The 27,442-nt window shown below is 37.9% G+C and overlaps 1 pseudogene; it reads right to left on the reverse strand.

Moving 5' to 3' along the window:
* The window catches only part of LOC100608511 (polycomb complex protein BMI-1-like), a 36,978-nt pseudogene extending 13,487 nt beyond the window's left edge, over positions 1-23,491 (reverse strand).
* Between the last annotated feature and the right edge of the window lie 3,951 nt (positions 23,492-27,442).

Here is a 27,442-nt window from a genome sequence, read left to right on the forward strand (position 1 = left end):
CTTAGAGTCATTCTTTAGGCCTGAGTTCTCAAAAGTGGGGTGTGCCTACATCAGGAAATGTATAAGATAATATGTTGTGCAAAATAAACAAAATATTTTATATAGACTTCTGCTTCTGAGAAGAAGGAGTAGATACTATTTTCCCTATTCCTCACATTAAATACAACTAGGAACCCTGAATGTGATATATACAACAAACATAAAAAGACTGAAATCTACAGAAGAGAAGGCAGACTGGCAAGGGACATTGAGACCTGAGGAACAACATGGTGATAGGTTCCTTTGAGTTTTCCTTTTGCTCATATATCTAAGACATGGAGCTGAAAAATCAGCAACCCAAAAATACCAATGGGCACAGACCAAAAACGGTGCAATAAAAGCCTGCTGTTTTTATCCAAAAGATCAAGGAAGGAACAATCTAGCCAGTCAGAAGATTTTAGACAATAACCACCCTACTTCAGCCAAACAATGCAGAAAAAAATGATAAAATCATATCAATCTTAGTACGGGTTTTCTAGAAAAACAAAACCAGTAGCAGGCTTCTATCCTCCAGAGGTGTGAAACAATAAATTTCTGTCATTTAAGACAACCAATACAGTCAGGTGCCGCATGATGACATTTTAGCCAATGATGAACCATATATAACATGATGGTCACATAAGAGTATAACACCATATTTTTATGGTACTTCTTCTATGTTTAGTTATGTTTAGATACACAAATACTTACAATTGCCTACACTATTCAGTACAAAAACATGCTTTACATGTTTTTAGCCTAGAAGCAAAAGGTTATACCATGTAGCTTAGGAGGGTAGTAAGGTTATTCCATCCAGGTTTGTGTAAGTGCACGCTATGATGCTCACACGGTGAAGAAGTCGCCCTATGACACATTTCTCAGAACACATTCCCCATCTTCAAGTGACACACGACTACATATGGTATTGTGTTATGGCAGCCAGAGCTGGCAAATACAAATACTATGACAGCAAATAAGGCATTCCGTAAATCCGTGGATGATAGTTTTAGTAGAAACATGTGCTGGGAAGACAAATCCATATCCAGAATGTCTATTCAAATAATAACAAAATGGTGCCCCTTTTATGATGGAAAATGTTCAATGTAATCAACCTACCACCAGGCTGGTCACCCTAGAGAACGGTGCGGTACTGGGGACTCAGCGTTGGTCTCTGCTGTTGGAGGATTGGGTACTCAGCAGTGGCTGCAGCCATGTCAGCCTTGGTAAATGAAAAAACAAATTGCTAAGTCCATGCATGACGTCCATCTCTGCCTCCATGTCCAGTTTGTCCATGAACTCATTGGGCCATGACTAGAGTGACTGGGGAAAGAGGCTGACTGGTATCCACAGAATGGGCTATCCTATGCGTTTAATCATTAAAATTCTCCTCTGCTGAGGTTACCCTTTGGTGTGCATTCACAATATTCACATAGATATTCACACAAATATCTTCATGTTTTTCACCCATTCAGAGAGGTCTATCCATGCCTCTTCCCCAGACCTCCTTGTTATCAATTTTCCAATCATGTTCCTTCCAAGTCCCTGATTATCCATCCAAAACATTGGCCATGATGCATGAACCAGTATACAATCACATGTCTGGCCATTTCTCCTTTCAAGTAAAATAAATGAACAGGTATACTACTAGAAATTATTCCCACTAGGAGGATTTTTCTTCACCACTGTCCTTCAGGCATGTCCCAGAAAGAGGATGTAGTGCTAAAGATGTCCACTTTGGGATGGTGCCTCCATACTGCAGAGAAGCATCTGTAAATCAGTCCCTAGTTTTCACTTGCCATATCAGTTGGTTACAGGAAACTCCTCAAAAGGCTTAGGTTGAGGCTGGGAGAAAGAAGGTAAGATAGGAGGAATCAGGACCATGGACATTTGGGCTACTTCTTTATGTAATTTTGTTGTGCCTTCGGTCCTGTTTGAGGCTTCTGTGCACATCCTCATTTATGATTTTGTGGGTCAAACAACACCCAGTTTCTGATAGGCAGCTCAGATATGGTAACTTGGTGGCCAACGGTTAAGCAGTCAGTCCTTATTAAGGTCCAGTAGCACACCAAAGCCTCTTTCTCAAAAGGATTGTAGTTATCTACAGAGGATTACAAGGCTTTGCTCCAACATCCTGAGGATCTGAGCTGTGATTCACCTACAGGGGCCTGCCAAAATGTCCAAACAATATCACTATCCACCACTACCACTTCAATTACCATTGGATATGCTGGCTCATATGGCACAAGTGGCAGAGCAGCTTGCATGGCAGCCTGTACCTGTTGCAGAGCCTTCTCTTTTTCTCAGCCCCACTCAAAATTAGCAGATTTTTGGGCCTCTAACACCAAAATGAGGAATATGTTGTCTCCCAAATTCAAAGAATTCCACTAAGCACAGGACCACTTTTTTGGTTGTAGCAGGAGCGAGATGTAACAACTTATCCTTCACCATAGAAGAGTTATATCAACATGCCCTACACCACTGAGCCCCTGCACATTTTACTGATGTAGAAGGCCCCTGAATTTCTGCTGGATTTATCTCTCATCCTCTGATATGCAAATGCTTTACTGACAAGTAGTTTCTACTTCTGGCTCACTATGTCCAGTAAGCATAATGCCATCGATGTAATGGACCAGTCTGATGTCTGTGGAAGGGAAAGGTATCAAGATCCCTCAATCTAAATTATGACACAAGTCTGGAGAATTGATATATCCCTAAGGTAGGACAGTGAAGGTGTATTGCTGGCCTTAACAACTGAAATAAAACTGTTTCTGGTGGTCCTTGCTACAAGTTATAATTTTTTTAAAAAGAAAGCATTGGCCAGATTAATAGCTGCATCAGAGAATTTGTTATTCTGCTCAAGCAATGAAACCACATCTGATACAGCAGCTGCAATTGGAGTAACCAGCTGGTTAAGCTTATGATAATCCAGTGTAGTTCTCCAAGACTCACCAATTTTCTGCACAGGACACATAAGAGTGTTAAATGTAGACTGAGTGGAAAACCTAAGCTTCCACCCTTGTAAGGCTGTAATGAGGTACTCCAAAACCCCCCAGAGTGGTGTCAGAAAAGGCTAAGTAGAAAATCAAAACTTTCACACAGCGGCTATTAACGTGTCCCTCCATCACGAAAGTGTTAGTGGAGACCACTCAGCAGCCTAGACTTCCCCATCAATCGCCAGTAATAAGGAGTCTCACCACCTCTTAATTGCAGTGGTGTCAGAGTTGTACTAGTGGAGAGTCAGGACTTTCACTATCACCAAGCGATAAATACATTTCCCCCAGCACAGTGTACATGAAGACTTTGCAGAAGTCAAAACTCTCATCCCCACCTAGCAGTAATGAAGAACCCTGGCCTTCTGTCAACAGAAGCTGTATGAGAACTTCTACTTCTACCTGGGAGTAATGAGGTGGCAACCTTTCTTCCCTTACCAGAGTGGCCTTTTTTAAAATTCAGTTAAAACACAATTTAAGTCAGGTTTAAATAGTGTCCAGAGGCTCCTAACATAACTGAAAATGTTCATGTTTTAATAAAAATTTATCATTATACCAAGAACAAGGAGGAACCCAAATGGAATGAAAAGAAAATAAATAGGTGGCAAGATAAGATAATAGAGATGTTAGAATTATCTGGCAAATATTTTAAAGCATCCATGAAAAAAAAGTTTTAAAACACAATTACAAATATACATGAGACAAATGAAAAAATAGAAAACCTACCCCAAAAAATAGACTCAGCAAAAAAATGAAGAAAGTAAAAAAAAAAAAAAAAAAAGGAAAGAAACAAAAAAAGAAAATGAAAATACAAGGAACAAGCAAATGGAAAACTAGAACTGATATATACAATAATTGAAATAAAAAGTTACAGGGATGGGCTTAACAGCACAATAGAGACAAGGTGACAGAGGAATCAGTGAACTAGAAGATGGAATAATAGAAATTATCCAATTTGAACAGCAGAAAATAAACCAAAAAAAAAATAGTGGAAAGAGCCTATGGTATATATGAGACTATACCAACAGACATAACATTTGTATCATTGGAAGCTCAAAAGAAGAGGGGAAAGAAGGAGAGGCAGAAAAAGTATTCAAAGAAATAATGACTGAATTTTTATTAAAAATTGGTGAAAAACATGAACCTATGGATTCAAGAGGCTGAAGAAATCCCGAACAGGCTAAGCCCAAAGAAATCCATGCCTATATACATCATAGTACAACTTCTGAAAGGTAAAGACAAAGAAAAGTAATTTTAGAGCAGTAAGAATCAACACATTATCAACTGGAGAAAAACAATAGGAATGACAGCAGATTTATTGTCAGAAACCAAGCATACCAGGAAGAGATGGCATATTTTTAAGTATTGAAGGAAAACAATCCAGAAACCTATACCCAATGAAAATTTCTTACAGAAAGGAAAAAAAAAATGAAAACATTCTCAGATGAAGGAAAACAGAGAATTTGCCATCAGCAGACCTGACCCCCCCCCCAAAAAAAAGGTTAAAGGAAGTTATCTAAAATAAAGAAATTAATAAGATAAGAAACCTTGGACAATCAGGAAGGAATAAAAGACAGAATAAGCAAAAATATGAGTAAATGCAATAGGCTTTCCTTCCCTTGTACTTTCTAAATAATATGTGATAGTCCACACAAAATTATAACACTTCAGTGTGGTTCATATATATGTAGAGGAAATATTTTAAGAAATTATATTATAAATAGGGAAAAGTAAAAAGAGAGATCTATATAAAGGGTATATATATATATATATATATATATATATATAGAGAGAGAGAGAGAGAGAGAGAGAGAGAGAGAAATGAAATATAAAGAAATATATGTAGATATATTTACATATAAACATACCTATATGGAGAGAAAGAGACAGACTCTAGCAAGACTGTCAAAAAGAGAAGATACAAATTACCAATAATAGAAATGAACATATAATATATACACAAATCAAACAGTTGGAAACCAACACAAAGAGATACACACAAAAGCTATAGAGATAAATCAAAATAGAATTATAAAAAACATTCAAGTAATAACTTGAAGGCAGGAAAATAAATCCAAGGAAATAAAATACAGAGAAAACCAGGAAAAAAATAAAAGGCAGACTTAAGTCCTAACAGATGGACAATTATATTAAATAAAAATGGTCTAAATACATTATTTAAAAGACAGAGAATGGATAATGTGGGTGACATCAGCAAGATGGTGGACTAGGAAGCTCCAGGCCCTTGTTCCTTCAGGAAAACATTAAAATAATAACTGCAGGCTGCCTAAAATAACTTTATAGGCACCATGGAAATCAATCAAAGATCTACAGCAACCAAAGAAACACCAACGTATGAAAAAGCCAAATTCAAATAGAGGGAAATTTCATAGTGTTTTTATTTGCCCTTGCCTCATCTTCTCTGGCATGGCATGGTCAGAAGGAAGCAGTAACTTCCTGGTTTCCTCTCTCAGACTAGAAGGAGCAGAGCAGAACTTATTTGCTATGTTCTAAACTCTCTGTGGACTGCTAAGGGAATAGTTTCTGTTTTTCCTGGCTTGATTGTCAAACTGGGAAAAATTGTGTAAGTTGGATGTCAGGCTATAAAAGATTGTGGAAGGCAATAGTGAGTAAAATAACTGAAATAATAAAATGTACTAGAGAAGATCAATATCGGATTTGAGCAGGTAGAAGAGAGAAACAGAGAACTTAAAGATAGGACAATTGAAATTTTCTAGTCTAAAGGACAGAAAGTAAAAAGAATTTTAAAAAGTGAACAGTGTTTTAAAAATTCAAGGTGGCAGACTAAGGGTTTTCCAGCACACCTTGCCCATTTGGAAACAGCAAAATGTGTGTAGCAATTCATGCCATGAATTTTTATCTTAGAAAAAATATAGAAGTTAAACAGGAAAGAAAGAAAATTTCAAATACTGGTATCGGGGGAAATTCAGCCAGATATCGGGTGAAATCCACCCCTGATATTTCACGTAAGTTCTTTTCTATTTTCCCTAAGTGTTGGCTGGTCTGAGAAATAAAGGGACAGAGTACAAAAGAGAGAAATTTTAAAGCTGGGTGTCCAGGGGAGACACCACATGTCAGCAGGTTCTGTGATGCCCCTTGAGCCATAAAACCAGCAAGTTTTTATTAGTGATTTTCAAAATGGGAGGGAGTGTACGAATAGGGTGTGGGTCACAGAGATCACGTGCTTCACAAGGTAATAGACTATCACAAGGCAAATGGAGGCAGGGCGAGATCACAGGACCACAGGACTGGGGTGAAATTAAAATTGCTAATGAAGTTTCAGGCACGCATTGTCATTGATAACATCTTATCAGGAGACAGGGTTTGAGAGCAGACAACCGGTCTAACCAAAATTTATTACGTGGGAGTTTCCTCATCCTAATAAGCCTGGGAGTGCTATGGGAGACTGGGGCTTATTTCATCCCTTCAGCTTCTACCATAAAAGACAGCCACCCCTGAAGCGGCCATTTTAGAGGCCTACCCTCAGGGAGGCATTCTGTTTCTCAGGGATATTCCTTGTTGAGAAAAAGAATTCAGTGATATTTCCCCCATTTGCTTTTGAAAGAAGAGAAATATGGCTCTATTCCGCCTGGCTCACTGGCAGTCAGAGTTTAAGGTTATCTCTCTTGTTCCCTAAACATCGCTGTTATCCTGTTCTTTTTTCAAGGTGCCCAGATTTCATATTGTTCAAACACACATGCTCTACAAACAATTTGTGCAGTTAACGCAATCATCACAGGGTCCTGAGGTGACATACATCCTCCTCAGCTTACAAAGATGATGGGATTAAGAGATTAAAGTAAAGACAGGCATAGGAAATCACAAGGGTATTGATTGGGGAAGTGATAAGTGTCTATGAAATCTTCACAATTTATGTTCAGAGATTGCAGTAAAGACAGGTGTAAGGAATTATAAAAGTATTAATTTGGGGAACTAATAAATGTCCATGAAATCTTCACAATCCACATTCTTCTGCAATGGCTTCAGCCAGTTCCTCCATTCGGGGTCCCTGACTTCCTGCAACAACTGGGAAAAAGAAGGCAGGCAGCATCCTGCCTGGTGGGGTCCGGGAAATATGGGAAAGGGGGAGTGAGTGTCTCTGTAATACACATTCCCACTAGGAAATGATGCATTCCAGGCCATGAGGAAGCAACTTGACTTTCCCAAGCCCTGGATCCAATTTGGGGAGCAGTCTGGAGACTGTAAGAAGGAACAGCACTGGGAAGTGTCCCACACACATTACCATACCTGGGCACGGATAGAAGGAAGCCATTATCCAGCCTAGTTCATAGCAAGCTGCGTGGGATTCACCCAGCTAACAAGGACAGCAGCCACTGATTTGGAGAGTCTGGGGCTGGGGATTGGCAATCTGGTCTTGAGTGGAGGAGGGGCCCTCAAGGCCAGAACTGAGAGGCAAATGTGGCATGAGCTCCAACCATGGGTGGTAGAATTGGTCTTTTTTACTTCTTGGGACTGAAGCAAAAGGAGACTTGTCTGAGACACATGAGTTTAACCTGGGCAGCAAGTTTTATGACCTGGGGCGGGTTTGCAGACTGAAAACACACTGAGTGGAACCTGGCTAACTGTCCTGACTTGCTGCCAGGGTCAGGCTATGGCAAGGAGTTTCACTGGGTCTGAAATGTGAGAGCAAAGCAGGTCAGTCTCCCACTCATTTGGCTGTGGAGTTGGAACTGCCCCTTCTTCCCCATGCTAAGACTTTGGTGAAGCAGCGGTTGCTCTACTCACCTGGGCATTTCTCCAGAGACCTGAGGACTTCCTCTTGACATCAGTCAGGGCCAGCACTTGCACCTGCCATTGAGAGCCCACGTGCAGTCCCCAGGTCCAACCTCATCCAACTTCACCCCCTTGCCTCTGAGGCAGAGCATGAGACCAGACTACTGACCATTTCACAGCCCAACCCATTGCCTAGCACATCCTAACACTTCTGCTTAAGAAAGGCCAAGCAGTACCTCTACTGTTACCACTGCAGCTGGCTCTCACCTGCAAGTGCCACCTACTAGCCAGGAGACCAACCCACACAGTCCATTACAACATCTGCTGACACAAATACATACCACTGGGGAATGAGATAAACTTCTTATGACCTCTGCTACCACAATTGCCCATGCCACCTCAGCTAATCAGGAGGCTGTAAACCTGATCACTAACCCAGTACACTGGCTACTACAACTAGCAATTAGGAAAGCCACTAACTAAAACTATAACCAAGGAAATCATACAAATACTTCACTACTCAGTGCACCCAGAAGCAAAACAAAATGGCCCTACTCAACGTACATCATAGTCACATGCTCAAAGGAAAAAACAGTCTCATCCTAATGAAAGAACATTCAAAATAAAAAGTGACTGTTTATCCATATGTGAAAAAAACTCAGTGTAACAATACTGGAAATATAAAAAAGCAAGATATCATGACACACTGAAAGGAACACACGGAGGGAACACAGTAATTCTCTAGCAATGAATCCTAACCAAAAAAAATTTTAAATGCCGGATGAAGAATACAAAATACTGATTTTAAAGAAGCTAAATTAGATACAAGTGAAATCTGAAAATCAACACAAGGAAATCAGATAATCAATTCAGAGTATGAATGAAAAATTTGCTAAGAAGTTATACATCTTTAAAAAAACAACAGAACTCCTAGAAATGAAAACTTTGTTGAAGGAATTACAAAATGCAGTAGAAAGATTCAACAATAGATGACTAAGCAGAAGAGAGAATTTCAGAACTTGAAGACAGATCTTTTGAATTAATCCAGTCAAAACAAAATAAACAAAAAAGAATGAAAGGAGTGAATAAAGCCTTCAGGAAGTGTGGGACTACATAAAACAACTGAATCTACAAATCATGGGCATTCCCAAGGGAGAAGAAAAAGCAAAAAGTTTAGAAAACCTATTTAAGGAAATAATTGATGAAAACTTCCTTAGTCTAACAAGAGATTTAGACATCCAGATACAGGAGGCCCAGTGAACATCAGGTAATACATTGCAAGGTGGACTTCACTATGGCACATAGTCACCAGACTATCTAATGTCAATGTGAAGGAAAAAAATCCTAAAATCAGCAAAAGAAAAGCATCTAGTAACCCATAAAGAAAACCCCATAAAAGTTACAATAGACTAATCAGCAAAATCCTTGCAAGCTAAAAGAGATTGGGATCTTATTTTCAAATGCATAAGAGAAAAAAAAGCTACAAACGACAAATTTTCTATCCTGCCAGAATAAACTTCATAAATGAAAAAGAATAACGTGTTTCCTAGACAAGCAAATGCAGAGTGAGTTATTCATCATTAACTAGTCCTACAAAACAATTCTCATAGGAGTTCTAAACATGAAAAAAACGTTGATATTCCTCCATCATAAAAAACATACAAAAGTATGAAAATCACAACTCATAAAACAATTGCACAAAGCAAGAATAAAAAAATCAAGTGGCAATATTACAGAACTCCATCAAATCAGAAAGATACACACACAAAAGAAACAGGGGGTGGAGCAAGATGGCAAAATAAACGGCTGCAGTTATCTCTTCCCCACCCTGCAAGGGCACCAATTTAACAACTATCTATATCTATCTATCTATCTATCTATCTATCTATCTATCTATCATCTATCTATCTATGTATAGATCTATCTATCTATACAAATATATAGATAGTATATCTATATAGTATATATTTGTGTATATATATATTTGGTATATATATATATATATATATATATATACCAAATATACAGATATAGATATATAGATAGATAGATAGATGATAGATAGATAGATAGATAGATCTATCTATATATATATATACCAAAAACTGGTGAGCACTCACAATATCTGGTTTTAATTTTATATCACTGAAATAAGCACTGGAAAGGTAGGAAAAACTGTCATCAATCACCAACTTCCCACCTCCTCCATCCCCCAACAGTGATGGCATAATGTGGAGATCATTCCTCTGCCCTGGGGAGAGGGAGAGCCAGCAACTGTGATGCATTGAACTCAGTGCTGCTCTTATTATATCAGGAAGCAAAAATGGACAAAACTCAGCTGATGCTTGCCAATGGAGGAAGCATTTAAACCAGCCCTAGCCAGAGAGGGACCACCAATCTTAGTGGTCAGAATCTGAGTTCCTGCAAGCCTTGCCACCATAAACTAGAGGTCTCTGGGGTCCCAAATAAAGCTGAAAATCAGTCTAGGCCACAAGGACTGCAACACCTAGGCAAGTCCTGGGGCCGAACTTGGCCAAAGTACGCTAGACTGTGGGGGCATGTGATTTACTGAGACATCAGCTGGGGCCCCTAGGGAGAATTGGCATCATCTCTCCCCTAAGCTCAGGCTGCACAGCTCACAGCCCTAAAAGAGACCCCTTCCCTCCAGTGAGGAGAGGAGAGGGAAGAGTGGGAAGGACTTTGTCTTGAATCTTGGATATCAGCTCAGCCACAACAGGATAGGGTGCTGGTCAAAGTTGTGAGGTACCCTTTCCACACGCTAGCTAGCTCCTGGATGACATTTCTTGACACATGGTGGGCCAGAAGGGAACCCACTGCCTTGAAGGGAAGAACCCAGTCCTGGCAAGATTTATCACCTGCTAACTGCAGAACACTTGGGCCCTGAATAACTATCAGAGATACCCAGGCACTACATCAAGGGCTTTGGGTGAGACACTGAGACTTGATAACTTCAGATGAGACTCAGCACATTCCCAGCTGTTGTGGCTACAGGGCAAGACTGCTTCTGCTTGAGAAAAGTGAAAGAAAAAGTAAATGGGACTTTGTCTTGCATCTTAGATACCAACTCAGCCACAGGGTCCCTGACTCCTGGATTTAGCTCTCAGATGGCATTTCTGGACCTGTCCTGGGCCATAGAGGAGCCCACTCCCCTGAAGGGAAAGTCCCAGGTGAGGCATCATTCACCACAAGCTGACTGAAGAGCCCTTGGGCCTTAAAAGAACATTGGTGGTAGTCTGACAGTACTCCTCATGGGCCTGAGGTGGTAGTAGCCACAGAGTGAGACTCCTCTGCATTTAAAGGATGAGGGAAGAGAGTAGGAAGAACTGAATCTCCTGGTTTTAGTGCCAGCTCAGCCAGAGTACAACAGAATATAAGGTAGACTTCTAAGGTTTTTGACTCTAGACTTCAGCTCCCAGACAGCATCCCTGGACCTGCCCAGGGCCTGGGGGGAACTCGCTGCTCTGAAGGGAAGTATATGAGCCTAGATGGCTTTGCCACCTGCTGATTGTAAAGGCCCAGGGCTGTGAGCAAACATAGGTAGTAGCCAGGGAGTGGTTACTGCAGGCTTTAGGCAAGACCCAGTGCTGTGCTGGCTTCAAGTCTGACCCAGTGCAGTCCTAATGGTGGTGGCCATAGGGGCGCTTATGTCACTCCACCCCCATCTCCAGGTGGCTCAGAGGAGAGAGATAGGCTTCATTTGTTAGGGAGAAAATAAGGGGAAAGAACAAGAGCCTCTGTCTGGTAATCTAAAGAATTCTTCCAGATTGTATCCAAGACAATCAAGGTAGTACCTCTACAAGGCTAGAAGAATGACAGCACTACAAGGCTTTTGGTCCCTTCTAAAGCAGATATAGCTTAGCTCAAAACACTCAAGTCCTTTTAAATATCTGGAAAGTCTTCTTAAGAAGGATGGGTGCAAAAAAGCCCAGAGTGTGAAGACTATAATACTTAACTTTTCAATGCCCTAAAACTGATGAATATCTACAAGTACCAAGAAGATCCAGAAAAATGTGGCCTCACCAAATGAACTAAATAACACATCAGGGGACAATCCTGGAGAAATTATTAGACACAGAATTCAAAAGAGTTGTTCTGGGGAAACTCAAAGAAATTCAAGATAACACAGGCAAAGAATTCAGAATTCTATAAGATAAATTTAACAAACGAAATAATAAAAAAGCAAAAATTCTGGAGCTGAAAAATGCATTTGGTATATTGAAGAATGCATCAGTTTTTAACAGCAGATTTAGCCAGGCAAAAGAAAGAATTGCTGAGCTTGAAGATAGGCTACTTGAAAATATAGTCAGAGGAGAGAAAAGAAAAGAATAAAAAACAGTGAAGCATACATACAAGATCTAAAGAATAACCTCAAAGGGTAAATCTAAGGGTTATTGGCCTTATAGAGGAGCTAGAGAAAGAAATATGGCTGGAAAGTGTATTCAAAGGGATAATAACAGAAAACTTCCCAAACCTAGAGAAATATATCAGTATTGAAGTACAAGAAGGCTGTGGAACACCAAATAGATTTATCCCAAAGAAGATTACCTGGAGGTATTTAATAATCAAACTCTCAAAGATCAAATATAAAGAAAAGATCCTAAAAGCAGCCAAAGAAACAAATAACATAAAATGGAGTTCCAATGCATCTGGCAAAAGACTTTTCAGTGGAAACTGTACAGGCCAGGAGAGAGTAGCATGATATATTTAAAATGCTGAAGGAAAAAAAAAATTACACTAGAATAGTATATCTGGTGAAAATATCCTACTAATATGAAGGAAAAAATACAGACTTTACAAGACAAACAAAAGCTGAGGGATTTTATCAACACCAGACCTGTCCTAAAAGCAATGCTAAAGGAAGTACTTCAATCAAAAAGAAAAGGATGTTAATGAGCAATAAGAAATCATCTGAAGGTACAAAATTCGTTGATAATAGTAAGTATTCATAAATACCCACAATATCAGAACACTGTACCTGTGGTGTGTAAGCTACTCTTATCTTAAGTAGAAAGACTACAAGTTGAACCAATGAAAGATAATAACTACAACTTTTCAAGACATAGACAGTACAATAAGATATAAATAAAAACAACACCAAGTTTAAAAGTGGAAGGACAAAGTAGGTAAGTTATAGACTTTTATTAGTTTTGTTTTCGCTTGTTGGTTTGTTTACTTATGTAAACAGTGTTAAGTTACTATGAGCTTAAAATGATTGGATATAAGATAGTATTTGCAAGACTCATGATAACCTCAAACAAAAAAATACAACAAATACACAAAATAAAATGGAAGAAACTAAATAATATAACCAGAGAAAGTCACCTTCAAAAAAACGAAGACAAAAAGGAAAAAAAGAAGGCAGAGAAGACAACAAAACAACCAGAAAACAAATAACAAAATGGCAAAAGTAAGACCTTACTTATCAATAATAACATATTGAATGTAAATGGGCTAAACTCTCCAATCAAAAGACATAGACTAAAAGGATAAAAAACACACTACAGCTATAAAGACACACATAGACTAAAAGCAAAGAGATTGAAAAAGATATTCCTTACCAAGGACACTAAAACAAAAGCAGGAGTAGCTACACTTATATGAGAAAAATATACATTTCAAGACAAAAACTATAAGAAGAGACAAATAAGGTCAATATATAATGATAAAAGATCAATTCAGCAAGAGGATATAAAAATTTTAAATACATGTTCACCAAATACTGGAGAATTCAGACATCTAAAACAAATATTATTAGAGCTAAAAAAGATACAGGCCCCAATACAATAATAGCTAGAGACTTCAAAAACCCACTTTCAGCATTAAGCAGATCTCACAGACAGAAACTGAAAAAAGAAACACTGGATTTAATCTGCACTACAGAAAAAATGGACCTAATAGATATTTACAAACATTTTATTTAGCATCACAGAACACACATTCTCCTTCTCTACACAAGGATTATTCTCAAGGATGGATCATAGGTTAGGTCATAAAAAAGTCTTTAAAAATTCCAAAAAATGTTGTAATAATATCAAGCATCTTCTCTGACCACATTGAAACAAAACTAGACACCAATAACAAGAGGAATTTTGGAAACTATAAGAATACATGGAAATCAAACTACAGGGTTCAGAATGACCATTGGGTCACTGAATAAATTAAGAAGGAATTTTTTTAAAAATTAAAACAAATAATAATTGGAACAAAACATACCGAAATGTATGGGAAACAGCAAAACTAGTACTAAGATGTAAGTTTATAGCTATAAGTGCCTACATCAAAAAAGAAGAATAACTTCAAATAAACAACTTAACAATGCCTCTTAAACAATTAGGAAACCAAGAGTAAACCAAAACCAAAATTAGTAGAACAAAGAAATAATAAAGATCAAAGCAGAAGGAAATGAAATTGAAAGTTAAAAAAAAAGATCGTTTTAAAAGAGTTGGTGTTTTTATTTTTAGTTTAATAATTTTATTTCATTTTATTATTATTATACTTTAAGTTTAAGGGTACATGTGCACAATGTGCAAGTTAGTTACATATGTATACATGTGCCATGTTGGTGTGCTGCACCCATTAACTCATCATTTATCATTAGGTATATCTCCTAATGCTATCCCTCCCCTCTCCCCCCATCCCACAACAGTCCCCAGAGTGTGATGTTCCCCTTCCTGTGTCCATGTGTCCTCATTGTTCAATTCCCATCTATGAGTGAGAATATGCGGTGTTTGGTTTTTTGTTCTTGCGATAGTTTACTGAGAATGATGATTTCCAATTTCATCCATGTCCCTACAAAGGACATGAACTCATCATTTTTTATGGCTGCATAGTGTTCCATGGTGTATATGTGCCACATTTTCTTAATCCAGTCTATCATTGCTGGACATTTGGGTTGGTTCCAAGTCTTTGCTATTGTGAATAGTGCCACAATAAACATATGTGCACATGTGTCTTTATAGCAGCTTGATTTATAGTCCTTTGGGTATACACCCAGTAATGGGATGGCTGGGTCCAGTGGTATTTCTAGTTCTACATCCCTGAGGAATCGCCACACTGACTTCCACAATGGTTGAACTAGTTTACAGTCCTGCCAACAGTGTAAAAGTATTCCTATTTCTCCACATCCTCTCCAGCACCTGCTGTTTCCTGACTTTTTAATGATTGCCATTCTAACTGGTGTGAGATGGTATCTCATTGTGGTTTTGATTTGCATTTCTCTGATGGCCAGTGATCATGAGCATTTTTTCATGTGTCTTTTGGCTGCATAAATGTCTTCTTTTGAGAAGTGTCTGCTCATGTCCTTCGCCCACTTTTTGATGGGGTTGTTTGTTTTTTCTTGTCAATTTGTTTGAGCTCATTATAGATTCTGGATATTAGCCCTTTATCAGATGAGTAGGTTGTGAAAATTTTCTCCCATTTTGTAGGTTGCCTGTTCACTCTGATGGTAGTTTCTTTTGCTGTGCAGAAGCTCTTTAGTTTAATTAGATCCCATTTGTCAATTTTGGCTTTTCTTGCCATTACTTTTGGTGTTTTAGACATGAAGTCCTTCCCCATGCCTATGTCCTGAATGGTAATGCCTAGGTTTTCTTCCAGGGTTTTTATGGTTTTAGGTCTAACGTTTAAGTCTTTAATCCATCTTGAATTAATTTTTGTATAAGGTGTAAGGAAGGGATCCAGTTTCAGCTTTCTACATATGGCTAGCCAGTTTTCCCAGCACCATTTATTAAATAGGGAATCCTTTCCCCATTGCTTATTTTTCTCAGGTTTGTCAAAGATCAGATAGTTGTAGATATGCGGCGTTACTTCTGAGGGCTCTGTTCTGTTCCATTGATCTATATCTCTGTTTTGGTACCAGTACCATGCTGTTTTGCTTACTGTAGCCTTATAGTATAGTTTGAAGTGGAAACATTAATCAAAATTGACGAACTTTTAGCCAGGCTACCTGAGAAAAAAAGAGAAATTAATAAAATGAGAGATGAAAAAGGAGACATTACAATTGATATTGCAGAAATTCAAAGGATCATTAGTAGCTACTATTAGCAATTACATGTTAATAAATTGGAAAAAAATAGATAAATTCCTAGACACATGCCACCTACCAAAATTAAACCATGAGGAAATCCAAATCATAAACTGACCAATAACAGGTAAAGAGATTAAAGCCATATTGAAAAGCTTCCCAGTATACGCATTCAAAGCAGTGTGTAGAGGGAAATTTATAGCACTAAATGCCCACAAGAGAAAGCAGGAAAGATCTAAAATTGACACCTTAACATCACAATTAAAAGAACTAGAAAAAAAAGAGCAAACACATTCAAAAGCTAGCAGAAGGCAGGAAATAACTAAAATCAGAGCAGAACGGAAGGAAATAGAGACACAAAAAACCTTTCAGAAAATTAATGAATCCAGGAGCTGGTTTTTTGAAAGGATCAACAAAATTTATAAACTGCTAGCAAGACTAATAAAGAAAAAAAGGGAGAAGAATCAAATAGACACAGTAAAAAATGATAAAGGGGATATCACCACCGATCCCACAAAAATACAAACTACCATCAGAGAATACTACAAACACCTCTATGCAAATAAACTAGAAAATCTAGAAGAAATGGATAAATACCTTGACACATACACCCTCCCAAGACTAAATCAGGAAGAAGTTGAATCTCTGAACAGACCAATAACAGGATCTGAAATTATGGCAATAATCAATAGCTTACCAACCAAAAAGAGAACAGGACAAGGTGGATTCACAGCCAAATTCTACCAGATGTACAAGGAGGAACTGGTACCATTCCTTCTGAAACTATTCCAATCAATAGAAAAAGAGGGAACCCTCCCTTACTCATTTTATGAGGCCAGCATCATCCTGATACCAAAGCCGGGCAGAGACACAACCGAAAAAGAGAATTTTCGACCAATATCCTTGGTGAATATTGATGCAAAAATCCTCAATAAAATACTGGCAAACCGAATCCAGCAGCACATCAAAAAGCTTATCCACCATGATCAAGTGGGCTTCATCCCTGGGATGCAAGGCTGGTTCAAAATACGCAAATCAATAAATGTAATCCATCATATAAACAGAACCAAAGAGAAAAACCACATGATTATCTCAATAGATGCAGAAAAGGCCTTTGACAAAATTCAACAACCCTTCATGCTAAAAACTCTCAATAAATTAGGTATTGATGGGACGTATCTCAAAATAATAAGAGCTATCTATGACAAACCCACAGCCAATATCATACTGAATGGGCAAAAACTGGAAGTATTCCCTTTGAAAACTGGCACAAGACAGGGATGCCGTCTCTCACCACTCCTATTCAACATAGTGTTGGAAGTTCTGGCCAGGGCAATTAGGCAGGAGAAGGAAATAAAGGGTATTCAATTAGGAAAAGAGGAAGTCAAATTGTCCCTGTTTGCAGATGACATGATTGTATATCTAGAAAACCCCATTGTCTCAGCCCAAAATCTCCTTAAGCTGATAAGCAACTTCAGCAAAGTCTCAGGATACAAAACCAATGTGCAAAAATCACAGCATTCTTATACACCAATAACAGACAAACAGAGAGCCAAATCATGGGTGAACTCCCATTCACAATTGCTTCAAAGAGAATAAAATACCTAGCAATCCAACTTACAAGGGATGTGAAGGACCTCTTCAAGGAGAACTACAAACCACTGCTCAAGGAAATAAAAGAGGATACAAACAAATGGAAGAACATTCCATGCTCATGGGTAGGAAGAATCAATATCGTGAAAATGGCCATACTGCCCAAGATAATTTATAGATTCAATGCCATCCCCATCAAGCTACCAATGACTTTCTTCACAGAATTGGAAAAAACTACTTTAAAGTTCATATGGAACCAAAAAAGAACCCACATCGCCAAGTCAATCCCAAGCCAAAAGAACAAAGCTGGAGGCATCACACTACTTGACTTCAAACTGTACTAAAAGGCTACAGTAACCAAAACAACATGGTACTGGTACCAAAACAGAGATATAGATCAATGGAACAGAACAGAGCCCTCAGAAATAATGCTGCATATCTACAACTATCTGATCTTTGACAAACCTGAGAAAAACAAGCAATGGGGAAAGGATTCCCTTTTTAATAAATGGTGCCGGGAAAACTGGCTAACCATATGTAGAAAACTGAAACTGGATCCCTTCCTTACACCTTATACAAAAATCAATTCAAGATGGATTAAAGACTTAAATGTTAAACCTAAAACCATAAAAACCCTGGAAGAAAACCTAGGCATTACCATTCAGGACATAGGCATGGACAAGGACTTCATGTCTAAATCACCAAAAGCAATGGCAAGAAAAGCCAAAATTGACAAATGGGATCTAATTAAACTAAAGAGCTTCTGCACAGCAAAAGAAACTACCATCAGAGTGAACAGGCAACCTACAGAATGGGAGAAAATTTTCACAACCCACTCATCCGACAAAGGGCTAATATCCAGAATCTACAATGAGCTCAAACAAATTGACAAGAAAAAAAACAAACAACCCCATCAAAAAGTGGGTGAAGGACATGAACAGACACTTCTCAAAAGAAGACATTTATGCAGCCAAAAAACACATGAAGAAGTGCTCACCATCACTGGCCATCAGAGAAATGCAAATCAAAACCACAACGAGATGCCATCTCACACCAGTTAGAATGGCAACCTTTAAAAAGTCAGGAAACAACAGGTGCTGGAGAGGATGTGGAGAAATAGGAACACTTTTACACTGTTGGTGGGACTGTAAACTAGTTCAACCATTGTGGAAGTCAGTGTGACAATTCCTCAGGGATCTAGAACTAAAAATAGCATTGGACCCAGCCATCCCATTACTGGGTGTATACCCAAAGGACTGTAAATCATGCTGCTATAAAGACCCATGCACACGTATGTTTATTGCAGCATTATTCACAGTAGCAAAGACTTGGAACCAACCCAAATGTCCAACAATGATAGACTGGATTAAGCAAATGTGGCACATATACACCATGTAACACTATGCAGCCATGAAAAATGATAAGTTCATGTCCTTTGTAGGGGCATAGATGAAATTGGAAATCATCATTCTCAGTAAACTATCACAAGAACAAAAAACCAAACACTGCATATTCTCACTCATAGGTGGGAACTGAACAATGAGAACACATGGACACAGGAAGGGGAACATCACACTCTGGGGACTGTTGTGGGGTGGGGGGAGGGGGAGGGATAGCATTGGGAAATATACCTAATGGTAGATGACGAGTTAGTGGGTGCAGTGCACCAGCATGGCACATGTATACATATGTAACTAACCTGCACAATGTGCACATGTACCCTAAAACTTAAAGTATAATAAAAATAAACAAATAAATAAATAAAAATAAAAATAAAATAAAATAAAAAAAGATTTGAATAGACATTCCTCAAAAGAAGACATACAAATGGCAATGAGGTGTATAAAAAGGTGCTCAATTTCATTGGTTATTATAGAAATACAAATTAAAACTACAATGAGATATAATTTCACCCCAGTTGAAAAATATTATATCCAAAAGACAGGGAATAACAAATGCTGGTGAGAATGAGAAGAATAGGGAACTCTAGTAAACTATTGGAAGAAATGTAAATTAGTACAACTGGTATGGTAACCAGTTAGGCATTTCCTCCAAAAATTAAAAAAGAGCTACTATATGATCCAGGAATCCCATCTCTGGATACATACTCAAAAGAACGGAAATGAGTATATTGAAGAGACATTTGCACTCCCATTTTTGTTGCAGCATGGCTGGCAATAGCCAAGATTTGGAAGCAACCTAAGTGTCCATCAACAGACGAATGGATGAAGAAAATATGGCACTTATACACAATGGAGTACTATTCAGCCATAGAAAACAATGAGATTCAATCATTTGAAATAACATGCATGGAACTGAAGGTCATATTCTATGTGAAATAAGCCAGGCACATAAATCATTGCATGATCTCACTTATTTTGAGGATCTAAAAATCAAAATAATTGAACCAATTGAGATAGAGAGTAGAAGGATGATTACTAGAGGCTGAGAAGGGTAGTCAGAGGTTGAGGGGGAGGTTAGGATGGTTAATGGGTTAAAAAATAGAGTGAATGTATAAGACCTGGTATTTGATAGCATGACAGGGTGACTGTAGTCAATAATAATTTAATTGTATATTTTAAATAACTAAAAGAGTAGAATTTCATTGTTGTAACACAAAGAATAAATGTTTGAGGGGATGGATACTCCATCTTCCATGATGAAATTATTGTGTATTGCATGCCTGTATCAAAACATCTCATGTAACTTATAAATATATGTACTACTATATACCCAAAAAATTAAAAACATAAAAGAAAAAAGGAAACAAAAAATTTTTAAGAAAACTAGAGAAAAATTAGCAACATGAATATGTAACAAACCTGCACATTGTGCACATGTACCCTAAAACTTAAAGTATAATAATAGTAAAATAAAAAAATAACAACATGAAAGAAACAAAATCTCATATATTGATATCAACCTTGAACATGAATGAATTAAATGCTCCAATTAAAATATATAGATCTGCAGAATAAATTTTTTAAATGACCCAACTATATGCTGCTTACAAGAAACTTACCTTTCCTGTAAAGACACTTACAGACTAAAAGGAAAGAAATGGGAAAAAGATATTCCATATAGATGAAACCCAAAATTGAGAAGTAGCTATACTCATATCAGATTAAAAACACTTATTTCATTAAACCAGTAAATATAAGACAAAGAGTCAGGTGTGGTGGCTCATGCCTGTAATCCCAGCACTTTGGGAGGCTGAGGTGGATGGATTGCTTGAGCTCAGGAGTTCAAGACCAACCTGGGCAGCATGGTGAAACCCCATCTCTACAAAAAATACAAAAATTAGCCAGATGCTGTGGCACATACCTGTAGTCCCAGCTACACAGGAGGTGGGAGGATTGCTTGATTCCAAGATGTGAAGGTTGCAGTGAGTTGTGATTGTGCCACTGCACTCCAGCATAGGTGACAGAGTGAGACTCTGTCTCAAATGAAGATAAATAAGTAAGACAAAGGACATTATAACATGTTAAAAGGAGTCCATTTCCAAGGTTGCAGTGAGCCCAGATCATGCCACTGCACTCCAGCCTGGGTGACAAGAGCGAGACTCCATCTTAAAAAAAAAGAGAGAGAGAGAGAGTCTATTTCCATTCATTTCCAAAAAAAATTAAATTTCTGCCTTAATTTCATTGTTTACCAAAAGATTATTTAGGAGCATGTTGTTTAATTTCTTGGTATTTGTGCAGTTTCTGGAGTTCCTCTTGTATTGATTTCTGGTTTTACTCTGCTGTGATCTGATAAGATTCTTGATGTAACTTCCATTTTAAAAAATTTGTGGAGACTTGTTTCATGGCCTTATACATGGTCTATCTTTCAGAATGTTCCACATGCTGACAAAAAGAATCTATATTCTGCAGTTGTTGGGTAGTCTAAAGCCTGATTTACATCCAGTGGTTTTTTGTGGACAGTATATTTGACAGTCTGTCCAGTGCTGTGATTGGGGCAAAGAAGTCCCCCATGATTATTGTATTGCTATCTTTTTCTTTAGGTCTAATTGTATTTGTTTTATAAATCTATTGGCTCTGGTGTTGGGTATCTATATAGGTTGTTACACCCTCTTGCTGAATTTTGAAATAAATGGAAATTGAAACACAAGTTACCATAACCTTTGCGATACAGGAAAGGCAGTGCTGAGAGGGAATTTTATAGCATTAAATGCCTACATTCAAAAAACAGAAATATCATAAACTAGCAATTTAACATTGCACCTTAAGGAACTAGAAAAACAAGAACAAGCCAAACCCAAACTTGGCAGAAAAAGAGATATCAAATGTAAGAGTAGAATTAAATAAAGTTGAAACCAAAAAATATATAAAGGATTAACAAATTGAAAAGTTGTTTTTTTGAAATGATAAACAAAATTAATAAACTGCTAGCTAGACTACCAAGAAGAGAGAAGATCCAAATGAATATAATCAGATATGAAAAAGAAGACATTACCACTGACATCACAGAAATACAAAAGACAATCAGAGACTGCTATGAACAACTCTACATTCACAAACTAGAAAACCCAGAGGAAAATGGATAAATTCCTGGAAACATACAACCTCCCAAGATTGAACCAGAAAAAAAATAGAAATCTTGAACAGAGCAACAATGAGTAGCAAGATTGAATCAATAATAAAAATCACCCCTTCCCAAAAAAGATGGATACACAGGTGAACTCTACCAAACATGAAAAGAGAAACTGGCACCAATATTCCTGAAACTGTTTCAAAAAAATCAAGGATAGAATCCTCCCTATTTCATTATATGAAACCAGTATCAGCTGTATACCAAAACCAGACAATGACACAACCAAAAAAGAAAACTACAGACCACTATTCCTGATGAACATAGATGGCAAAATTTCTAAAAAAATCAGCAAATATAACTCAACAGCACATCAACAAGATAATATATCATGATCAAATGTGTTTTATTTCAGAAATGCAAATATGGTTTGACACATGAAATTCAATAAATGTGCTTCATCACATAAACAGAATAAACAAAAATCACATGATTATTTCCATAGATGCAGAAAGAGCATTTGATAAAATTCAGCATCCCTTCATGATAAAACCTTCAACAAACTAGGAATAGAAGGAACATACCTGAAAATAATAAATGCCATATGGAACAGACTCAGAGCCAACATTATACTGAATGGTGGAAAGTTGAAAGTATTCCCCCTAAGAACCAGAAAAAAGATAAAGATGCCTGCTTTCACTACTATTCCACACAATACTGGAAGTCTTAGCCAGAGCAATCAGGCAAGAGAAAAATAAAAGGCATACAAATTGAAAGAGAGGGAGTCAAGTTATCTCTGTTTCTAAAGTATGATCTTATATCTAGAAAAGTCTAAATACTCCTCCAAAAAACTCTTAGATTTGATAAATGATTTCAGTAAAGTTTCAGGATTCAAAATTAACATATAAAAATCAGTAGTATTTTAAACAACCATAATAATCAAGCTGAGAACAAAATCAAGAAGGCAATCCTATTCACATTAGCCACAAAGAAATGCAGGGAAAACATATTTAGGATGTAAAATACCCAGGAATAAAGTGAAGGAAGTGAGAGATCTCTACAATAAAAATTATGAAAAATTGATGAAATAAATTTATAGAGGACACAAATGTGAGCAAAATATCTCATGCTCATGGATCTGAAGAATTAATATCATTAAACTGACCATACTGCACAAAGCATTCTACAGATTGAATGTCATCCCTATTCAAAATAATATTGTAATTTTCACAGAATTTGAACAAACAATCCTAAAATTAATATGGAACCAAAAAAAAAAGAGCCTGAAGAGCCAAACCAATTTTTTTTTAACTTTAAATTTCAGGGCTACATGTGCAAGTTTGTAATATAGGTAAACTTGTGTTATGGGGGTTTGTTGCACAGATTATTTCATCACACAGGTATTAAGCCTAGTACCCATTAGCTATTTTTCCTAATCTTTTCCCTCCTACTCTGTACCTTCCAATAGGCCCCAGTGTCGTTGTTCCCTTCTATGTGTCCATGTGTTCTCATCATTTAGCTCCAGCACAGCAATCTTAACACCAAAAGACAAAGCTGGAAGCATCACCTTATTTGATCTCAAATTATGGGGTTATAATAACCAAAAGAGCATGATATTAGTATAAAAACAGACACAAAATGTAATGGAACAGAATAGAGAACCCAGAAATAAAGACACGTATCTAGGGCCAACTGATTTTTGACAAAGGTGACAAAAATATACACCAGGAAGAAGCCATCCTTTTCAATAAATAATACTGGAAGAATTAGATCATGAAGGCGGCCAGGCGTGGTGGCTCACACCTGTAATCCCAGCACTTTGGGAGGCTAAGGCAGGTGGATCACCGGAGGTCCAGAGTTCGAGACCAGCCTGGCCAACGTGGCAAAAACCTATCTCTACTAAAAATACAAAAAGATTAGCCAGGCATAGTGGCGAGTGACTGTAATCCCAGCTACACAGAAGGCTGAGGCATGAGAATCCCTTGAACCCAGGAGGCGGAGGTTGCAGTGACCCGAGATCATGCCACTGCACTCCAGCCTCGGTGACAGAGCAAGACCCTGTCTCAATAAATAAATAAATAAATAAATAAATAAATAAATAAATAAATAGAATTAGATCACCATATGCATAAGAATGAAACTAGATCTCTATCTCTCATCATATACAAAAATCAACTCAAGATGGATGAAATAATTAAATGTAACAGAAGAAACTATAAAAATACTAGAAAAAAGCTAGATAAAACTTCTCTTGGCTTTGGTCTAGGCAAAAAACTCCTGACAAAGTGATCAAAAGCAGAGACAACAAAAACAAAATAGGCAAGTGAGACTTAATTAAATTAAAAAGCTTCTACACAGCACATGAAATAATCAACCCACTGTACAGACAACCTGCAAAATGGGAGAAAATATTTGCAAGCTATGCAACTGAAGGAAATGACATTCAGGATTTACAAGGAACTCAAAAAACTCAACAACAAAAACAGGAGGGGTGGAACAAGATGGTGAAATAGAAGGCTCCACTGATTATCCCTCCTACAAGCACACCAGTTTAAAACTATCTACACAAGGAAACTCCAAAGATGGCCGAATAGGAACAGCTCCAGTCTACAGCTCCCAGTAAGATCGATGCAGAAGACAGGCGATTTCTGCATATCCAACTGATGGCATATCTGAACAAAAGGCAGAAGACAGCTTCTCCATACCTAAACATCCCTGCCTGACAGCTCTGAAGAGAGCAGTGGTTCTTCCAGCATGGCATTTGAGCTCTGATAATGGACAGAACGCCTCCCCAAGTGGGTCCCTGACCCCCGTGTAAACTGACTGGGAGACACCTCCCAGTAGGGGCCAATAGACACCTCATACAGGTGGGTGCCCCCTGGGACAAAGCTTCCAGAGGAAGGATTAGGCAGCAATATTTGCTGTTCTGCAGCCTCCACTGGTGATACCCAGGCAAACAGGGTCTGGAGTGGACCTCCAGCAAACTCCAACAGACCTGCAGCCGAGGGGCCTGTGTGTTAGAAGGAAAACTAACAAACAGAAAGGAATAGAATGAACATCGACAAAAAGGACATTCACACCGAAAATTCCAAAAACCAGAATGTCTCTTCTCCTCCAAAGGAACACAACTCCTTGTCAGCAAGGGAACAAAACTGTACAGAGAATGAGTTTGACAAGTTGACAGAAGTAGGCTTCAGAAGGTTGGTAATAACAAACTTCTCTGAGCTAAAGTAGCATGTTCTAATCCAATGCAAGGGAGCTAAATACCTTGAAAAAAGGTTAGACGAATGGCTAAATAGAATAAGCAGTGTAGAGAAGAGCTTAAATGACCTGATGGAGCTGAAAACCACAGTACAAGAACTTCATGAAGCATACACAAGCTTTAATAGCTGATTCAATCAAGCAGAAGAAAGGATATCAGTGATTGAAGATCAAATTAATGAAATAAAGTGAGAAGACAATATTGGATAAAAAAGAGTGAAAAGAAATGAACAAAGCCTCCAAGAAATATGGGACTATGTGAAAAGACCAGATCTACGCCTGATTGGTGTACCTGAAAGTGACGGGGAGAATGGAACCAAGTTAGAAAACACTCTTCAGGATATTATCCAAGAGAACTTCCACAACCTAGCAAGGCAGGCCAACATTCAAATTCAGGAAATACAGACATACTCCTTGAGAAGAGCAACCCAAAGACACACGGTTGTCAGATTCACCAAGGTTGAAATGAAGGAAAAAATGTTAAGGGCAGCCAGAGAGAAAGGTCGGGTTACCCACAAAGTGAAGCCCATCAGACTAACAGCAGATCTCTTGGCAGAAACCCTACAAGCCAGAAGACAGTGGGGGCAAATATTCAACATTCTTAAAGAAAAGAATTTTCAACCAAGAATTTCATAACCAGCCAAAACAAGCTTCATAAGTGAAGGAGAAATAAAATCCTTTACAGACAAGCAAATGCTGAGAGATTTTGTCACCACCAGGCCTGCCTTACAAGAGCTTCTCAAGGAAGCACTAAACATGGATAGGAACAACCGGTACTAGCCACTGCAAAAACATGCCAAATTGTAAAGACCATTGATGCTATGAAAAAACTGCATCAATTAACGGGCAAAATAAGCAGCTAGCATCATAATGATAGGATCAAATTCACACATAACAATATTAACCTTAAATGTAAATGGACTAAATGCCCCAATTAAAAGACACAGACTGGCAAATTGGATAAAGAGTCAAGACCCATCAGTGTGCTGTATTCAGGAGACCCATCTCACATGCAAAGACACACATAGACTCAAAATAAAAGGATGGAGGAAGATCTACCAAGCAAATGGAAAGTGAAAAAAAGCAGAGGTTCAAACCTGGTCACTGATAAAACAGACTTTAAACCAACAAAGATCAAAAGAGATAAAGAAGGCCATTACATAATGGTAAAGGGATCAATTCAACAAGAAGAGCTAACTATCCTAAATATATATGCACCCAATACAGGAGCACCCAGGTTCATAAAGCAAGTTCTTAGAGACCTACAAAGAGACTTAGATTCCCACACAATAATAATGGGAGACTTTAACACCACACTGTCAATATTAGACAGATCAACAAGACAGAAAATTAACAAGGATATCCAGGACTTGAACTCGGATCTGGACCAAGCAGACCTAACAGACATCTACAGAACTCTCCACCCCAAATCAACAGAATATACATCCTTCTGAGCACCACATCACACTTATTCTAAAATTGACCACATAATTGGAAGTAAAACCCTCCTCAGCAAATGCAAAAGAACAGAAATCACAGCAGACTGTCTCTCAGACCACAGTGCAATCAAATTAGAACTCAGGATGAAGAAACTCACTCAAAACCGCCCAACTACATGGAAACTGAACAACTTGCTCCTGAATGACTGCTGGTAAATAATGAAATGAAGGCAGAAATAAAGATGCTCTTTGAAACCAATGAGAACACCACATACCAGAATCTCTGGGACACTTTTAAAGCAGTGTATAGAGGGAAATTTATAGCACTGAATGCCCACAAGAGAAAGCAGGAGAGATCTAAAATTGACACCCTAACATCACAATTAAAAGAACTGGAGAAGTAAGAGCAAACAAATTCAAAAGCTAGCATGAGACAAGAAATAACTAAGATGAGAGCAGAACTGAAGGAGATAGAGACACAAAAAGCCCTTCAAAAAATCAATGAATCCAAGAGCTGGTTTTTGAAAATATCAACAAAATTGATAGACCACTAGCAAGACTAGTAAACAAGAAAAGGGAGAATAATTCAATAGATGCAATAAAAAATGATAAAGGGGATATCACAGCCAATCCCACCGAAATACAAACTACCATCAGAGAATACTACAAACACCTCTACATAAATAAACTAGAAAATCTAGAAAAATGGATAAATTCCTGGACACATCCTCCCACCCAAGAGTAAACCAGGAAGAAGTTGAATCGCTGAATAGACCAATGACAGATTCTGAAATTGAGGCAATAGTTAATAGCTT

The sequence above is a fragment of the Pan troglodytes genome, chromosome X, assembly GCF_028858775.2.
Source record: "Pan troglodytes isolate AG18354 chromosome X, NHGRI_mPanTro3-v2.0_pri, whole genome shotgun sequence".
Taxonomy (NCBI): domain Eukaryota; kingdom Metazoa; phylum Chordata; class Mammalia; order Primates; family Hominidae; genus Pan; species Pan troglodytes.